The 20,443-nt window shown below is 46.1% G+C and overlaps 1 protein-coding gene across 1 annotated transcript in view; it reads left to right on the forward strand.

Annotated features, from left to right (window-relative positions):
• The first annotated feature begins 976 nt into the window (after window positions 1-976).
• Dh44 (corticotropin-releasing diuretic hormone 44) overlaps window positions 977-20,443 on the forward strand; it is a 154,059-nt gene continuing 134,592 nt past the window's right edge. Inside the window, exon 1 of the mRNA XM_089570461.1 lies at window positions 977-1,404. The gene's annotated coding sequence lies outside the window, so the exon portion shown is untranslated. The remainder of the gene's footprint in view (window positions 1,405-20,443) is intronic.

Consider the following 20,443-nt stretch of genomic DNA (forward strand, 5'->3'; position numbering starts at 1 on the left):
GTCCTCTTTTACTGGAAAATGTCCATTGATCGCCATGTAATCAAAAAGCCACTCGAATTCAGGTGCAACACTTCCCATCCATGACGATCATTGAAGGCTTGATTTCTACTTGTAGTAACTTTTTCTCACCCGTCGGAGTCATCTAAAAAAAAAGAAAAAATTCCTTTTTTTTCCCCCATTTGTAGAAGATGAGGTTCCAATATATGCAGTTAGTGCGCAGTTTTTTAACGACATCACTTTCCCGGATATCGGCCCTCAGCTTGACGTAAATGTTTCTAGGCTAGAAAATTTGCGACCGCTCAAAATTAAGGGAGAATCGCGTCGCCGGAGCGTTGCTGTTGCATTTTGTTTTTAATATAGTCGGACGACTTCCATGCCACGTCTTTTATTTCTTCAGCTACCGCAGCGAAGTACTTTGCAGCCACTCAACGCCGACTTATTCGACTCTCCGACGCGCGTCAAGTTTTCGCATCCTCCCCCCCCCCCCCCCCTCCGCCCTTTTTTTATTCACGAAATTGAAGTCAGTAAATGCAACTTATCGTCGAGCGTGAAATATGCTCCGTGACGACTGCCTCGACCAAACACAGCCGCACAACTCCGCCACTCGCATCCTGGACTGTTGCTTTTTGTCCCCAATATCCTCACCACCCAACTGCCCTTCCCCGCCTAGGGATGGCACCGTAACATGGGGAGAAAGTGGCGGAGAACAAGCAGCTGCCTCACAGTGAAGGAAGGGAGATGGCGGAGGCGCCGGGAAAGGGCGAAGACAACAGGGATAGAACGAAGGAGCGGGCACAGCATCGGCGGGACGTGAGGAAGAAGAGAGGTACGAAGGGACGACGAGAAGGGAAGCAGCAGAGGCATGGAGGAGAGGGGGGCGCACGCGGAGCGACCTGGGCGCATGCGCGGAGCGCTCCTTCCTACGCAGCCAATAAAAAGCGAGCTTTATTAGAGAGGGCAGCCCCGGTGAGCGGGATTCGGACTGCGGCTGCAGCGGCCACACTCGGGTGCGAAAAATCTCTTGCCTCCCGCTTTTTGAGCGCGGCGTGGTGATCTGCTCCGCATCGGGCCGGGACATTCGCGCGCGGCGCCGGCGGGACCCCCTCCACCTCGTCGAACCTGTGCGCAGCAAGTTCTCTGTCGGCGAGTTTACTTTCCAATTGTCCCGCCACTCGTCTTGGTTCGCCGGAGCGCGCCAAACCACGAACTTTTGAGAAACCGCTTCTGGACACTGGTTGTCGACTTCGTCGACGGGCGATCTCCCTGTTGCTGCCCCCTTCTCTTCTGGAACGCACCCTTCCTCCTTCTGCGGAGGTCCCAGCCCGGCTTCCTCGCACCGGCTTCCCTGCGCTGACTTGTGGGCGCCGGGAAGAAAGTTTTCCGCCAGCGCTAACTCTTCTCCAGGTGAGTGACTCTGGCCTGAGCAACCCTTGTGGTGGCGATTGTTGGGTTTCTGCGCTTGCCTACCTTCTTAGATGTCTGCCTTTTCATGTTCGGCACGTTCGGAGCATCGTTTTTGCCGGGTTTGTTACATGATAGCGTTTGATTTCCCTTGACCTCTTTTTTTTCTCCGACGGTAGTGGGAGCAGAAAAAGATATTAGTGGACGAAAAACAAAGAGTGAGGGGAATAGGACTTTGCTACAACGGTAAGGCCGAGATTTGCTGAGGCACTACTTGAAAAGTTCCTCTAGTCCTCCGTGGTTTGGTCAACGTTGTACAAATTATACCAGGTTTGTTTTTAGAGAAAGAAAAGCGACGATAAGAGAACAGTAAGCCGATGGGACTTGTAATTTTGATGAATTGGTAAGGACGCAACTGGAAAAGGAATGGCTCGTACATCGGTGAGCTACAGAGAGTGCAAATTTTTCAATCATACGTGAATGACTGTGTTTAATCTGATTAAAGTCAAGTACTCAATGGGTTCTCTTTTTCGACTTTGTGTTTTGGTAGAGAGTGGCCTAAGGTGTTTTGAGGGCTTGTGTATCACTATTTCTGCCCTTTTCTAGAGCATCTGGTACGCGGCATTACCGCGAGCTGGGTCATTTCTTAAATGCACCAAGCTTTATTGCGGACTTGAACATCTCGTTAAGTTTAGTCAGTGACGAAGTTAATGCTTCTCCACCACTTCATCTTGTCGTCGCTGGTGTGTGAGGTTGTAATCCGCGTCTACCATGCTGTGGCGTTAGTGTGGTATCCCAAGAATTATTCATTTATTCAATACTATTACTTAGGGAAAATCAACAAGCGTAGCGTATACGTAAATTCCCAGAGTTTTCATTTGCACATTTACTCTCATTTAATGGATAGAAATAAAAACGACACATTCTGAACCAATAGAAAAAAAATGTTGCAGTCAAGTAGGTGGTTCTGGTGGAAAACTTACTCGCTGAAATCACTTTATAAAATAACTAAGCAATTAGAAAACCGCCGAAGTTACTGGAAGCGAAAATTCAGCATGTCGTTTATTGGGACTTGCTAATCCCGTTTAGGACAACGTGTGATTGATTATAGAGTGTGGTACTACCCGAAAAAGCGAAGGACACTTTGCAGTTCGATATCTAGTCTTCTGAGGCGATAGCACTTTCGCATATTTCCCAGTCACCGCATCACGAATATATTAGGATATCTCTGAAAAACAAATGTCACCTTATTGTAATAGACGAATAAGTAAGCGCATTGGTATCAGAAAACAAATAAACGGCGGGAAAATCAAGCATTTCTAGCCAAGAATTACTTCAAGTGGAAAATGAGAGCTTAGTTGTGGTTAGTGTAGAACCACGGCCCACCAGAAATCACAACCAGACTTCAAAGCTTGTTCGTCATCATCGAGCGAGGAGAAAATATTCAAACGCCCGTTATAGATTATAAAAAAGAAAAATTGAAAGACAAGTTTTACAGCCAGCGGAACGCTCCACTGATATCGATATATAGCTTTCAATAGTGCGCGGTCTTCCTTACGCCGGTCTGAAACTTGACTACATCATTCCAGTGCAGTCGACCACAATTCATTGGGAACTTGCTTTGATAGAAGTGATGCAAATACAAGTTGAAAATCTTCATGCTTAATTTTATTTTATTTCTCCTGATGCACAGGGAGAAAGAAAACAGTTCGTTATCCTTTGTAACAGGCTTACTAGCGAGCTACATGTCCCTAGTTTTCCCGACTTCCTTTTTTATTATTATTATTAAGTCAGTTCGAACGGAGCTCGCTCGGGGCTTCCACCGGAATGTGAGCAAACAGTCACTAACGAGTCGGGAATGTTTCTCTCTGCCACGCGGCAAAGAAGTACAAAGACGAAAACGCTCTGAGACCAGAAAACATTTCTCACGGCCCAGCACAGCGCCCAGTTCTGTGCTGTATAATACAGCAGAAATCTGGCAGAAATTGGAAGCACTAAAATGAGCGAAGGCCTTCCGATCACTCGCCTAACACAGCGACGTGCTCAGAATAGAGGAGCTGAGGACAGACAAGTCAGGTCCCCGGCACCACATCGCTTAACTTGCGGAGAAGACGCTCGCAGCGTGCGGCTTCAGCCGGGTCCGCATTGGCATTTCTTGGCCCCGCCGTGACCGTGGGAAAGAAAATGGCAAGAACCGCAAGACGGCACGCTAAGCGGGGCAGACCGAGCCGAAGCCGTTCCTCGCTTGAGGCAAGTAGCTTATGTTGTGAACGAAACCAGCTCTATGCGAGTTGTTGTTGAGCTTTTTGATCGACGCCACACAGAGTGAGGGAGTATTGCTTGAAACTGATGCTTTCTTTATTTATGAATAGTTTTCAACTCCTGCACTTTCACATTCGCTTCACATAAGTTCCAAAACTCTACTACTGCACTGTTAGTGAAGCCGGACCCAGTTAAAAAAACACCCACAATGAAACGCGCAAATGACCGAAGATGTGAAAAGCTGACGCAAGAAGCGCTAAAGTTCCAACTCTTACTCTTCTGGCCGATGATCTAGAATGAATTTGTCAATTCTTCAAAGCTCTAAGCGCCGAAAAAAAAGTTTACGGACGTTCAGTCATCTATTTCGTGCGCTAAATATTGTTTGGAATTCTGGTAATAAAATGCCCTTGCTCCATAGACGCGTCGCTTTACAGGCCTCAATACAGTTTGTTTTGTTTTGTTTTGTTAAGAATCTCATCTTTACGCGGTCTTTCTAAGGCGAAAAACTGTATACTACTTCAGCGCCGATAGAATCAGCTTAAACTTCTTTTTTTTTATCTGTGTTTCTCGCGCTGTAGATCCACGTGCTCGACGCCTACAGAGCCGCGCTGCCTACAATCGACTCTATGTCATTGAAAACGACGGCTTGTTACCGTCGTTTAATCCTACTCCTTCATGCAACAACAGGCCCGATAATACGAGGGGACTGCGGAAGATCTCTATTCCCTAACGCGCATTGACCGATCAGAGTCACTGGAAACGCACAGGGTACGGTCGCCAGCTCTTATCACGCCAATTCCGCCTGCGTGGGTTAGTCGGTTAGTGTCGTGTAAATGTGCGCGGGCGGCTGACAAAGGCTCGGTAAACGCACCGGAGAACGGTCCGCACGTTGATGGACAGAAAAAGGGTAGCGTCACTTGTACCACGTGCGCTCTACTTTACAAATGAAATGCGATAACACACGCTCGTGGTCTGCGGCACAGTCAATGTCGGTGTGGAAAACACGTGGTTCGGGAGACGTCAGAAACCTGTGAGCGCCACGGATGTCGTCACGCTTTTACTATAAATCCACTCGTGAACGAAAATTTCTCCTCCACGTGGCGACAAATACGAGTGAAACCACACAACCGCGTTATCTCGATTCATTCATTGGCTGTTGAATAGGCGTGGTTATTTAAACTCTGCTCTATCACAACCAACGACAGAATACGCCCACTGAAGGAAGCAGATTTAGCAAGGTTTGCAGCGCCATTTTTACGAACATTACCAAGTTCTTTATAGCGCTGCTGTGTAGATATCTTCACTAGAAGAGTTATTTTTCAGGTCGGTACGGAATGCCAGTAATGAACTGGGGAAACATTTGCTCGCCTTCGCTAAATCACAGCCTTTTTTTTTATTTACTCCTAGTTTCATTCAAACTTCTCGCTGGCACCTGCAGGACTATATAGTTGTGCGCGAACGGGTGCTTTCCTATGCCGAATTCATTGTTTAGAAGGTATCTATGTCGAGCGATGACCAGCGGATATCCTTTGTCATTTTCTCAGGGGGAAAATGACATGCAATGGTCCCTGGGAGTCATGCGCGTCGCTATGTGATGATTCCGAGCGACGCGCTTCAATACGCCCAAGACCCTCGTGCTTGTCGGAAGTGCCCCTGTAAGACCGTATAGGCCATACTGATTCCTGTTTTAGACGCGGCAATTCATCTGATTCAAGTCTTGCAAAAAATTTCAAGTTTTTGGGTTTACTGTTTCAACTGTGCCGCCATCGTGGAGGGCTTTGGACTAATTTAATTCATCCGGGGTCCTTTAACCTGCGCTGACGTCACACAGACATCACCTCCATCAAAACTGGACCGCCGGAGTGAGTAGCCGAGCGCACTAACCACTCACCAACTGCGGTGGCTGATTCATGCCTCGCTGAACTTTTTTATTTTAATAAAATTTTTACAGAAATATGCAAATCAGATAGATTTCGGTTCTTTGAAGGCTGCAGTGTCGAAATTTCCTGACGTTCTGACTATTCCACTTTACTTAACCACACTCTGTCTGTTAAAGGAATCGAGCTGAGCTCTGCTAAACGAAGAGAACCTCAGTTGTCGGGTCTCGCAAATGAAACTAAGCGGAAAGTTCAGTCAAATACATACTCGTATGCGCAGCAGTATGTATCTCCAAAACCGCAGTAACTGTCATATATTGTTTTCCTCTCAGCTCAATACTGCGTGCATGCGTGCTCTGTACACAAGAATAATTGGATCTGCAGATCTCCAGCGGCTTCGAGCACTTGCGAGTTATGGTAACGAATGCATCAAAACGAGTGAATTGTAAGACCCGTCATTCATGCAGCTGAAAAGGTCATCGCAGTATGGAATGTTGTGCCCGAGGAAAGCATAACTGCGTTGCTAATTAACTGCGTCGGGGAAAATATAGCGGTATCAAGCACGGCATTTTCACGGTTTCGGTTCATTTGAAAACGCGAAAGTTCCCCTAGCTTTTTGACCTCTCGCAAAAGCTCTAAGTGACAGACGACGAAGTTTTAGTGATCTTCTACTAACATGGAAGACAAACAAAAACTGGAGAGAACTTATTTTATGGGTCATGAAAGGTTTCACCGTGTTTGATTCTCCAGAAACGCGGAAAAGCGAATGGCTTCTACTACAAGGGCGAGTTGGAAAGAGGTTGAGAGAGGAGAATAGACTCTCCGTTTTCCGCTTCATCTACGCGTGTCGCCGAAAGTTTCAGATGTGAGAGCAGATTTATCACTTAGAAGTGCAGACTACGGTGCTGCGTTTTTTTTTTATGGGTCTTTAACGTCCCAAAGCAACTCAGGCTATGAGGGACGCCGTAGTGAAGGTCTCCGTAAATTTCGACCACCTGGGGTTCTTTAGCGTGCACTGACATCGCACAGTACAGCGGCCTCTAGAATTCGCCTCCATCGAAATTCGGCCGCCGCGGCCTGGATGGAACCCGCGTCTTTCGCGTCAGGAGCCGAGCGCCACAACAACTGAGACACCGTGGCGCCTACCTACATGCCTGCTTTTCGTCATCTTTGATGTGCCTCTCCAAAACACAGTGTGATGCAATGCCGTAGGCTTTTTGCAATATGTATCCTCTAGGCGATTTTTCGCCCTTTTCAGGGAGTAGCGACGACCGTCAGTCTCCGCGGATAAAGTTCGGGCAGCGTTAAGACTAAATGCGGGACAAGGCAGACCTGTGGCAGACCTGAAAGGCTAAATGTTTAACCTCGATAGGAAGTCGCGAAAGGTGACGGCATGTTTGCTGGTTATGAAACTGTGGCCTTATGTAATCGAAATCCTTGAGAGTACGCAACAAGTAACACAAATATTGAGGTAAAGTTGTTCATGAACAGGAACACCGTAGCTACAAGTGTGGAGGCCAACACTTTCGTTTGGAGAAAGGCTTAGCGACATCGGAGGAATCAAAAACTGAGAATGCGGCGATATGTATGCGGCGGTTTTTGAAACGCGTGCAGGAGTGGGCTGTGTAGTGCTTATGAAGGATACGCGTGATTTCGTTTCGTTGCTGCCAACATCGCAAAAGGGTTCCTGCTGTGTGTGAGTACACTGGAGTAAGAACTGAAGCATCGAACAGGTGGCGCGAAAACTCTGCCATCTAAGTACTCTTGGACGGTCGTGGTGCCGGAACCTGGCTTGGGGAAGGGGATCTCGCTAAAGTCCCTGTTAGGTTACCTTCTCTTGGGCGGTAGGAGGCCCCGGCAAACGTTCTCTGTGGTATGAAAGTACACTTGGAGGCCCAGGGCCATACTATCGGTTGAAATTTTAGTGCTCGGCCTCTACGGAAACCTGGAAAGGAACTCAAACGGATCAGAAATACAGAAAAAATTCCGCTGTCCCCAATCCCTCCTGATTCCCATAACCCAACCCATATTTCCCATATCTCATTCCCAAATCCCACCCCAACCTGCTACTTCCCAGGGGAGATCAGGAGAGTCTCCCTGGGCTCGCTCTTCCGGCTATGGGTCGATCTAGTAACACTTCAAAGTTAATTTCTTTCCACCCACGGGGGGCAAAATCTTTATTTCCCATGGGCTTCATCATTTATTCTAAAATTGAGATTATACCGATGATACTTTAGCGCTGCGGAAGAGGCTTGCTTTTCTTATTCATTTTTTATGCCTCAATCTAAAATATGTAAGTATATAGTTCTATACTGTCTAGTAGCAAAGCAGGGCTCTGAACTGGCAAACGGCCGGTCGTCATCACGGCGCCGCAACTCGACACAGCCCAGCGAAGTATCACCGTGCTCGCAAGAAGGACGAGGACGCGAGGAAAGAAGACCCCGCGCCGATACGGCGTCGCGACACCTCGAGTGAACGTCGCCTCGATCACTGCAGCCCAGGCTGCGAAGCAATGTGCGTCAACACACACACACGGCTTGAACACACTTTTTTTTTTCGCTTTTTTTTTTACAGAGAACGCCGTTATAATCGCGTCGCGAAGGGGTTAAGGCTAATCAAAGCCTGCTACGCAAGCGTATAAGAATAAAACACACACGTACGTTACACGAATAATAGCAACACGTTTGATAAATGACGAATAGGCTGAGCTTAAATGTTCCATCATTCTTATGCACACCACGCATTCGGAAGGTTGTAAATTATGCTGGCGTGATAGAGTATGACGGGTTGCGGGATGCGACCTGGTTAAGTCGAGCTTGAAGCCTTTCATAGTGAGTGTACTTCCATGTAATAAAAAAAAAAAACAATGTTGTGGATAGCGCGCTTCGGATGAAGCGTTCTGCCCTATGGGAAGATCTCTAGGGTAACAACGATTGCTCCCTACACATTTAGCTTAAGAAAGGACTAACGGTTTCGGCAGTGCAGTTCGTCCCCGAAAAGACCAGCTTTTGATTCAAAAAGGCGAAAACGCGCTTAGAGGGTAGGACAAGCAGAGGAGGAGAAAGGGCTCCCAAGAACTTGTTAGTCCACTTCTTTCTTCAACTCGTGTTGATGAGATTTGAGAAAGCATAAATTCGTGCTACCCGCCTACACCAGCTAAGCGGACGCCGTGAGGAAAGTAGTGTTGGCCCCCCAATCGAAAAACAAAATGACAGAATCGTGCTCAAAATACGACAGAATGTTACGTGATTTTGTCGTAATGATAGATTTCTCTTCAGTATTATAGTATTTTTCTGGAGTACTGTAGCATTTTCCTTTAGAATATTGTCGTAGTTATATTACTGGAAGGAACGGCACAATAGTACCAAAAATTCTGTTGTTACTACAAAAATTTGTTGTTTCTATAAGTTGCTGAAGAAAAATACTATAAAAAAAATCTGTTGTGGCGGCAGAAAAGTTTTCACTGTGCTACATAGTCGCGAAGAACCGGTCAAGCGATTGTTTATTAAGAACGAAAACTAAGGATGGAGTTGTCCACTGGATTAGTGCAGCAGGCATAGTTGCTGCTCTACAGAAGTCTGAAATTTATCAAGTGCTCGGTGGCAGAAAAGAAGAACTTCCTGAGATTCTAATCACTTCCAACGCATAGCTATCCCTTCCTGCCCGATGAAATCTCAGATTACGAGTAGAGTGAGGGCCGTATTAGGAAAAAGCGGAGAACGCCGCATTCCTGAAGCCATTGTTAGACCCCGAATTTTATTCGCGTGTAATATATGCCGGATCAGTCAGAGCACTTAGGTAATTAGATGAGAAGAAGACCTAGCAGAAACACACCGCCCATTAGCGCTGATTGCGGACAAGAAAAATGATACATCGGTCCACGGAGTTGTACGGCCGCTCTTCTTCATTCATTACTCAGCAGGACGTACGGGGGCTGCGCTAAGCATAGCGCATAGTGAATGCTCGCTGCGGAAGCAAGAGTTCCCCAAATAATTGATAATCTTCTCGGTCGACAGCACCGCCTTGTCGAATATCTCCTTGACCCGGTACATAAGCAATCCTACACTGTCCCTCCGAGAGGCCGACGTCTCGTTTCTTTTTTTATTTATTTTTATCACGTCTCGGTTCTCGTGATAGTATATGGCATACTCATTTCAATCATGAGGGTAACTCATTTCAATCATGAGGGTAGTATGGTAAATTTAACTTCCAGAAGTCTCAATTGGGCAATGAGGGAAGTCGTAGCAGAGACAGTCGTATTAATTTCGACCGTGAAGGGCTTTTGAACTTGCACTGACATCGCACAGCAAGCCCAAGCTTTTGCATTTTGCTTCCATCGAAATATGGCCGGCGCGGGCGGGATTCCACACCGCTACCTTGGGCTCTGCGGCCGAAAGTTGAAGCCACTAATGCGCGGCGAATGATGGCAGCTTATTGAACGATTGTAAATCCGCACAAAAGGATACTTCACTGAGCTTATCTCTGTGCGCCCGACGTAGAGGCAAGTGTAAAACAAAACAAAAGCTTGTACTGTACTATCATGTATGGGGGGGGGGGGGGTCGGGGGGGGGGGGGGGGGGTCGGGGGGGGGGGGTCTTTTGGCGCATTTCTACCGGTCACGAGGTTTCCGCTTAAAGCTATTAGAGAGCTTTGTAGTACGTCACCAACAAGGACCGCACAGTGGCGCCGCTTCGATAAGAAAGCAGTACATACTCGGCATTCTAGGAAGGAGTCTCGGCATCACCCATCGCATTGAGTAAGTCTAGAAAATCACCATCCTTTTTCTTTATCCCGTTGAAAACACGCGATCACACTACAACACCACGATACCTGTGTCTAAATTGTCGTCTTTTTTTTTTTTTTTCAGGAAAACAAAATTAGCATCCTGTACTTCAAAATTTTGCGCTATTCTTCGCTTCAACTTTTTTCTTCGCGACACTCCTAACACAGCAACCCCCCTCGATATGTAAGTGTTCTGCTATTGTTAGGAGTTATGCCAAGTGCCGACAGTGTTTTCTTTTATACTGTGTGGTTCAACCCCCATATCAAACTTCGCAGAAAGTTCTGTAACCAATTGAAGTATTTTAAACGACCCGGTCACAAGCATGATCCAAAGGCAAATGAAATATTTCAGTATTATTAGGGCCGTGGCTAACTAGGTCAATATGGGACAGGCTTAATGATGCTCGACTCAGTACAGAAGCGTCAGCTTCATTTGGTGTATTTTAAGAGCGCCTACCTTGTCCCGATGCTGCTTCGTCGAATTGTCCATTAGCCTTCTGTCTTATGTGCCACTAAATGTAACCACATTTGCAAGACATTTAATTCGCCACAACCTGAGGCAACAAGGTGTTTAGCTCGACAGCGTGGAACAGGCTGTTTTTCCGTGCGGTTCTGTGTCTCTGAAAAGAAAGGTATCATGTGTGTTTCTGGAGTTGCTATAACGATGCGTACTTAATGTTCCTCTCAGCCGTGACCCACTTATACGAACGTTCGACCTGCGAACCGACACCGGCGTTGCTTCGTACGGCTTTCTCCGCCTATATATCGTTATCACCATTCAGTTAACGAGAGTAACATGTTGGTGGAAGATCTGCTTGTTCATCACTTGGAAAGACAGGACAAGTACAACTTGTGTTTCGCCCGTCGCGCAATTCTACGTTGTCTGCGAGCGCTGCAAATCAGGAAATAAAAAACTAGCTTGGCAGACGGCTATGCAAATCTCCACAGCGAACACTAATCCCCAAAGAGCTCGTCTGTCTTTTTTTTTTTTCATTATTAAATAGACATGGGTAAAAGAAAAGAAAAATACATGCACGTAGTATGCATCCATGCAGTCTTTACTTGCTAAAATCATGATCGCGCCATCCGTACTTTTCGAGCTATTAGTAAAAAAACATAACTTCTATGGCAGGAAAGTTGCTACTAATTGGGAGAGCCGCAAATCGCTTACTGAGGCTTACTGACTGCGAGGCCTCGGTGGCTAATTAAGCGGAAATTCAGCCTGCTTCCTGCTCTAGAGGAAATGAAAAGATCTGAAATGTGCCGTTAACTTAACCATGAAGAACTCCTACTTCCTCTGCCACAGGAAATGGAAACATGTCAAATATGCCGTTAACTTAAGCACGAAGAGCTAACAGAGCTTAGCCGTGACTTTTGACTACGTCCTCGTAATCACTGCTCTCAGATTGCTGCCACTAATGATTCGAATTCATGCGTTGACCGTCTTCCTTACAAGTGGGACAAGGCCTTTCAATTTGCAAGTTTGGCTCAGTATGAAGTTTTGGTAATTGTCCTTTTTTGTGGTTGTGTGTCCCTTACCTTTGTCTTTTTCTGCCAAGAGAGAATATTTTAAGTTTTCGGGAATGTCATAAGGTGACTCCACTTCGCGGTAACCGACAAAGAACCTAAAATTCAGGCATTTTAGCCTACCGTTGTTGAAGTTCGGCTTGCATCCTGGTGCATATGATGGTCACCTTTATTGCATGTAAAAACGAACATGTGAACGCTGAGTGAATCCCTGTCTCTAAATTTTTTTTAAAGAAAGGAAGCCCGAATCAACATAAATAAAAAAATCACGCGTCAAGAAGACACACCGGCATCTTGAATACTGGGAGAACTTAGCGCAGGATACCAATTCGGAAGAACGAAACGAACGCGTGCGGAGCTAAAATCATACATACCGGAGGAAACGCAGCTCGTTACAGAGAAGTCAGTAGGACGGTGAAAAATTTGGCACAGGTGGCATCTCGATAAAGCGAGGCGTGCTGCATACAGTATTTATTTATTCATATACCCTAAGGGCCCTTTTTAGGGGTGGGGGGGTTCAGTCTTAAATAAACGATAATATTCGCACTTAATCATGCAAACACAAAACAAATCCAGAAGCGCCGACAGAATGATTAGACGAGAAAATTCCAAGTTGAGCGTACACAGCAATGGAGCCCTCCTACTCTGAATTTATGTCTAAAAAACACTTCAGTGTTTGCGCAAAGGCGTCATGGTCTAATGTGAGAGCAATGTCACCTGGTAGCTTGTTCCAATTTTGAGAGCATGATCTAAGCGCGGAAAGATACGATTGGCGGGTCCGATGTAGGATGAAGAGAATGAAAAATGGCTGTGATACGATCTGTGAAAATGTGATAATGATCACATTTCACAATACTCGCAATAATCACCAGTGTATATACTTAGAGGGAACACAGCAAAACGTGGATGCCGAGCTTCGCGAAGTGCTCTCGCAGATAGCCGGAGAGAAGTGGCGGCAAGGGAGCATGCGTAGTAAGCAGAGCCAGCGGCTCTTTCCACGCATGCGGCTGCTGCTGCTCATTGTCACCGGCTCTCAGCGTCAGCGTTTTGTGAAGTGCGGCGGTCATACGTTGCCGTGTTCCCTTTAAGTATAACACGTACTGTACATGCAACGCCAGCCCCCTACAGTCGCGACAAGTCCCCGTTAAAGCGGCAATCTAGATACGATTAAGATGTTTTAGTATCGAAGGTCCACTTTGTTCGCCGCCACAGTCGCGGATTCGGGGCAACTCTTGCAGAGGGTGGCTGTGTGAAAGGGGGAGAGAGTAGTGGGGGCAGCCTTATATGCAAAATTCACTTCTTCAACTTTCGTAGTCGAAAAACTTAATACAATATTTTTATTTTCTCACAGAAAATTTCCAGACTACCAAGACCGATCTCTTCTTCCAGCCTCATTCTTTTTTCAAAATGCAACCAAGCATTCTGAAGCATCGCATGTAGCCTCGAACTCTGCTGAGATAGCAGATTAATTCTGAGTGGAAGCGAAACAAAAGAAAGAAATCAAAGTAGTCCAATACAAGTAACATCTTGCTACCGCTTAGGCGTAACCCCTTCAGGATGGAGTCTGCTTTATAGGGTTTACCGTCCCACAGCGACTGAGGTTATGAGGGCTGTCGTAGCGAAGGGATCCGGATAAATTGTACCATCTCGGAATCTTTGACGTGTACTGACACATCACAGTACGCGGGCCTATAGCATTTTGCCTCCGTCGAAATGCGACCGCCGCAGCTCCGGAACGAATCCGCGTCTTTGGGGTCAGCAGCCGAGCACCACAACCACTCAGCCACCACGGCGGCCAAACCCTTCAGGAGATTCCACGACCTTACAAGGGAACATCCTCTCACTCCCTAGTATCGTGTCTCGCATAAACGGTCCTCTCTGCTCCCAGGGCTCCATTGGTGCTGTACTATAGCATATGTGCTGAGCTTTTGTAAGAGTGTGCTCGAGAAAGTCCGGCCTGTGCTTTTCCTGTTTTATTTCGTTGCGATATTTTTAAAAAGTGCGAAATCTTCAAAGTGCCTCCGACTCGCGCATATCGTTTGCAATCCGCAGCCAATTCACGGGGAGCCAGCGAGTGCAAGCACGTCGTTGTGCCTTTATCCAAGAGTCCTTTCTTTAGCCGCCTCCGTGCCTGTTCGACGCAGCTCTCGTCGCAGCAACGTCGAGAGGTTATGTCCGGCAACACGCTTCCATCTGCAGATGCAGATTTGTCTCCGCAGGCTTGGTTCCTCACGCGTGACACGTCAACCCATCTTCCCTGCAACCACTCTTCTAGACATACACGATTCAGCTGAAGTGCACAACAAAGACTTGCTCTACTCAGTATTTATTCATTCTTTCTTGGTTTCGCATCGCTGTTCAGGTATTGACTAGGGTACTGCATATTTCATGAACTCGGCTATAAACATTGAATTCCTTTTCCAGTGAAAGCGGGAAGAGTGTATCCTATATCTTTCCTCGTTTCCCCAAAACACGACTTCCTGATCGCCTACTATAGAGATCAGAAAGCAATATCCCTTTCAAGTATTCGGAGTGACCTGAATCGTGTCGCGAAATTTCCTTTGTGGGTCCTGTCCCTCACAATGTGTGTGTTTATGAGATTCGGGATAGAAAATAAATTTCGGACTCGCAGTTGCGAATCGGCTGCGAACTGCACTATTTTTCTCGGTCACCACGTGGTAACACAGGTACTCTTGCTTATATCTGAACCTTTTATGACCGAAAGCGCAGCAACATTTCAGAGCTCTATTAATGCTCAGAAAGAAAACAAAGTACCTGATGGTGTAGAGGCAGCAAAGGATACATAACTCATATTACTTTTTTTTCGGACACTCAATTTTCTGGGTTCTAGCCGCATTTGGGGACTAGTATACTCTTTAAAAGAAATACGCTGCCTTTAATACTGCCTTCGAAAAGTTATCCACTGTTTCAATAGCCTAAAACTCTCAGCAAACGTTGTTATTTAATCTTTAAACTACCCTACATTTTGCAGTTGAGCAAAATAAGGGTCTTGATGGGCGTCCCGTGCGACATCACACCAAGTCTGTAGCCTTGCCTCTCTGTCGTGAGCGTGTGCTCAGGCAAACCTTAGCTGTCCCTTCTCCATACGTCCCTAATTTTCCTTTTATCCACTTTCCTCCCTAACCCTGCGCCGAGAAGAACGCTATTTAGCGAGTGAACATTCCTTAACGCTATAGCACTGTTGTTGTCGTCACGCCAGAACCCTGCCGATGCACGAAATCTAGTGATTGGACAGGAAAGGTCACATGACCATGTGACGTCGTCGCAACCTGCCCTGATTGGTCGAGAGAAGTCACGTGACCTGGTGACGTCATCACAAACTGCCCACAATGGCAGGTGGCAACCGGGCAACCGGATTTTGAGAGACCCGCCTCCCGTAGCAGGTGGGAATCAATGATTGGTTGAGAGAGGTAACTTGCCCTTTTGACGTCATCACAACCTTCCCATCCAGTTGTGAACAACCTAGTTTCTAGACAGCAGCCTAGGTAGACAATAGAAAACAAAAAAGAGAAAAAATGTTATATACGCAAACGTCGGCACCGTCAAAGCATAGCGGGTACCTGATACTGCAGTTAGCAGTCCGAATATGGCGATTGGTACACCGACAATAGCAAATAAACTGACGCAAACACACACAGAACCTGCAACAAAAGCTCCAAAAAATGTGAAATCTATGTGAAATGTGAAATAGGCTATCGCATTCCACTCTTATAGAGGCTCAAGCATCCCCATAATTTTTTTTATCTAAATAAATTTACAATCCTGCTTTGCGTTTCCCTTCACAAAATCACCATCATTCATTAAACATGAAAGACGGCAGACGCATGTCCAGTCGCAACAAGCTTTTCTCAAGCGCGTTCTCTCTGGAGGTGTTGGAACAAAGGGACTGAAAAATATCCCGACCCCTTCTCAGCAAACATTACTTCAACTCTACTCCTTTGTTAGTCGCTTCCGATCATTTTGAAGAGATGTGCTTTCTTCAGCAGGTTTAATTTTCATCGTTACGCTCTGATGTTAACTCGAATCCACACATATGTGGTTTGTAAATGTTCTCATTTCTTTGTTTTATCGTACGTGGAGCTTAGCCTTGACGAAAAGCCGCAAGTCATTGCCGTTGAGTCGACAAGTTAGCATAAACGATACTCTGTCCAGAACAGTGTGCCCTCACGTGCGTTTCCAGAGTTAATGACGTAATCAGGCCTTCCTATGTTATTTGCCTTATCACTAAAGGGAAGGCGCGGATGAGACAAAGCAGCGCAGGTATATCAACGAATGGAGGCAAGCGGTAAGGTAAACAGCTATTCAATTTATCAGGGGTCAGTGACTTATCATCGTCCTCAGTCAAGTTGGGTCGACTGCATCACAAAGACCTTTTCCCGGTGATCTTGAGTTGCCTCTGTCAGGTGCCAAAGCCCGGGCCTTGTATCCCCAGCAAAGTTCCTAACGTCATCAGTTTACCCGAGTTTATGCCACCTCGGTTACGTTTGATTTCAAACCCTTTCATTCCCTCCAAGTGAAAAGCTCACAATGAATCCCCAACAGCGCTTGGGGTAAGCGACGAGCTATGACCGCGGATTCCGCACCCAATAATGAATCCTTTCTCTCAGTTCACTTCCCTCAATCCCAGACCATACACACAAACTGCGAGATACTATCTCCGTATCTTAATGACTATGCGAGTATTCTTATTTCATTATTTCCTTTGGTTAAAATAGCTCTAAACTAATCCTACAACTTATGTCTGTCAGCTTTTACTCATTATTTGTGGTGGCGGGCGTGACTCCTCCTGTGCTAGCATTCGAAGACGACCATATCCGTAATAGAAGTCCGCTTACAGCCTGTACAATTAAGGTCCGTAATCGCCTTTTTTGTATATCGCAGTGACAGCTGAGTGAAGAACATTCTTCGAGATAAGCGGGTGTCGTAATTGGTGGCGCATACCATAGACCCGACAGAGTCGGATATTATTCATGTGGGCTTCACTGAATCACTGCAATGTTATCCAGGCGGAAGAATAGCAGGAAGGAAAAGGTTAGGGTGAAAAAGACGAAATGATGTTTTTGCACGCTACCCTCGGTAGCGTGCAAGAGCTTCTACCCATGGGAGCTGCCGTTTAGTTGCACGCCTACGTCCTTCTGTGCACTCAGAACAAGTTTTCTTTCGACATTCAAGGTTCATTCTAAAGTTTCCACTCCAGGTCTTTCCTTAGGTACTCTTAGTTTTCTGAGACCCTAGAAACACTGAGCATCTAGATGTTCTTTTCGGAATGACGAAGAAAGAGGTGGCTCATTCCTTATGTGTTGTCCAGTTTTATTCGCGATCTTCCAAACGGGTTACTCATCGTCGAGCCCGCGTGTTCTCCTGCGAAAGTAGCTGTCCGTTCAGTCCCAAAAGACTTGTTCGCATAATTAGAAGTTCTAGTTTCGTCAAATGCTTGGCTAGGGCGTGCTCACGACGAAAAGCCGGTGCTGCGCTTTCAAGACGCTTACGAGCTTGGCAGGCCGCCCAATTCTGGTGGAATGTATGCACTGAAGTAAGGTGAATGAGCCAAGAAACCACAGTGCAGGAAATATCCACACAGACATTGTAAGGAAATGAGCTCACTTCTACAGAAAGAAGACGTCGCCAAACATCACACACAAACCATAAAAAATAATAGCGCGCTAGTTGTCACTTGAAATTTAAACCGGAATTATTCGTCGCGCGGCGCGGAATGTTTCCACAAGTTGTGGATTGAGAATTTTTAACGCCCCGAAGCGACTCAGCCTGCGAGGCCAAAATGGAGGGCTCGGAATCAATTTAGACCACCTGGGGTTCTTAAACGTGAGTTGACACCGCACAGCGCACAGGCGCTTTTGTGTTTCGCCTCCATCGATATACGGCCACTGCGGCCGGAATCTAACCCGCGACCTTGGCACTAGCAGCTAGGGACTAGCAGTTGTGATGACGGTCGAGGCGACCGGGGAATGATTTTATTAGGGATGGGGCTGCCTTCCAAATATAAGTGTACGCTTTCGGAAAGTAGATATGTCGCAGCGTAAGTGTCATAGAGCTCGTTAACATTGATTTCTGGCCAGTCACAGGCGCATTGCCGAAAATAACTTCCAAAGTGCCTTCGTTAGACGGCTCAACATAAATTTCTCTACAGTAACTCATATGTTGCTGGAGCAGTCATTCGGCAGGCAATGTGGAACACGTAACAGCCACTCACTCATTCTCCTAGGTTAGTGAAATGTTTTGATAGTGATCCTCTGCGGGCAGTCCAAGATCATTTGTTTGAACTCAAGCTTAGTCACCAGTCATGCAGTTAGCTTTGTTTTTCGAAGAAAAACCTCTGCCGGATTAAACGTCAACTAACGGCATGCCTACAATTGCTGCGCGTGGAATAGGGCGTATGCCGAGTTTAAAGACAGTCAATATAAGTTTATTTTCTCTCTCTCTCCTACCCCGTATCTCCCCTTATCTTGCTACGTCATAAATCGCACGTGTCGGCAACAAGTTTTCATTTCGAATAGATGCCGCATTATCTTGGGAATGTATTCATTATCGTAGACGCATTCCAGATCCATTTTTCTGCGGGGCTTTTTTTCCAGCACCTTGCAGGAACTAATCGCAAATTTCGTCCCATATCGAAATCCGGAAATAATGTGTCCCACGCACACATTCCTCAAGCACTCGGCAACAATGGCCAGTAATAAGGTGCGCGAAAACCGCGAAACACACCTGGGACGAGCGCGTCGTGAGATTGCTCTTCGAATACTACGTAGGAGCACGGAAGCAAATTTTTCGCCCTAGCGAGATTCACACGCTTTGCTCGCGCACACTGAAAGCGTGTTTTTTTTTTTCATAGGAAGTAGTAGGCGGCCAAAGCATGCACGCGACGCTGATCATCAGAAACGAGAAAAAAAAAAACACTGCGAGATTAACGCCCTTGAATAAGATTATGCAGTTAAGGAATTCTTTTGGCAGGAGGAGACTGAGTCCTATAGGCTCCTGGCGCCTAGTTTTAACGCGTTCTCGCGCCTTGTCCCGAAGGAATGGCTAAGCGCGTGCCAAAACCAGGTCGGCTGTAGGCTGAGGTAAAAACCCATTTCGCGGACTTGGATGAGTAAAATAAAATAATATAAACGCAGCGTGCAATTCCAAGGAAGAAAAAATATATAGCAGGAATAGCTGTCGGGTTCCTTACGCTTTTCGCGTGAAAAAAACTGTCTACTACCAGAAAAACGCGGGGTGCCCGAGTGGAAGAAATCGACGAGTCGATATCACATCGCGAAAGCAGTTTTAACGCTTGAGATCACCAGCCTGCATCGTCATATCGTGTGCTTTAAGAAAGAACCAGAGGACAAGCGACAGCCATTTTTTTTTTTGCATAGTTCTGTTTTAAAGTTTGCGAAAAGAACGTGTTTTCAAAGTTTTGACTACGCACGGGAAAATATATGCTAGAGTGCAGCCGTATTTCTACCGAGGAATGCAAGACATGGGGACAAGCTAAGAAAACAACAAATATTTCACCACTGGAATGAGTTTTTTTCTTTTTTTCTCCCACTGAATTTGAAGCATGAAATTCAGGTAGCAAAAATCAGCGCGCCAAGCCAAAGTGCGTTCAGCGAATGTTATTCGACGAATGTCCTTGTTTTCAAAAAGGGAGAAAGAAACGCAAATTCTCGTGTTGGAACCTGAATTTTTCATTCGAGTGCAGAACAGGACCGAAATTATAATCTTACATAAGCCAAGCACTTCTAGTCACAAGAAAAGAAAAAGGCCGAGCAAACGCTCGTGCCTGGAATCCCATGTTCCGGAATTTTGAACACTCACATTTTCGTAGTCAAAGTTCGAACCGTAGCCACTGCTGTTAACTCTCGACAAGATTAAAAGGGGTGTTTTTTTCTTAACGTAGTCTAACTTCATTGTAGAGCACAATTTGCAGATTGGCGCTTTGAACCGCGAAAGTTCGAGAAAGGAAAAAAAAAGAAGCCTTTCTTACTGCAACAGGTGCGCACAAAAGTAAACGGAGCACACTATTGTCTTTTAATATTTCTCAGGCGCTCCCTAATTGAAATTACCGGTTATGGTATGTGCATGCTGGTAGTAGACACCAGTGCGCTTTCTCTTGGACAATGTTTCTTTATTTCCCAAGGGAAGGTCTGATTGCACATAGAACAAAATAGCGTGATCCGCTTACGTATGTCCCCACCTGCTCCTACCTAACGCTTTTTCACTCACTTTTCAATAAGCTAAGTCAAACCTCGTTATAACGAAGTAATAGATATAACGAAGGAATGACAATGTCCCTTAGAAGTTCTGTCAACGTGGGTTATAAGAAAGCTACGGCCATAGCGAATTAATAGCCGGGCCCCTTTAACCTCGCTTTATAACGAAGTAATGGATATAACGAAGGAGCGACAATGTCCTTTGGAAGCTATGTCAACATGGGCTATAAGAAAGCTACGGCCATAGCGAAGTAATCGCCGGGCCCCTTAAACTTAGCTTTATAACGAAGTAATGGATATAACGAACGAGCGACAATGCCCTTTGGAAGCTATGTCAACATGGGCTATAAGAAAGCTACG

Source organism: Amblyomma mixtum, chromosome 2, assembly GCF_055824585.1.
Source record: "Amblyomma mixtum isolate Tamu chromosome 2, ASM5582458v1, whole genome shotgun sequence".
NCBI classification, from domain to species: Eukaryota; Metazoa; Arthropoda; class Arachnida; order Ixodida; family Ixodidae; genus Amblyomma; species Amblyomma mixtum.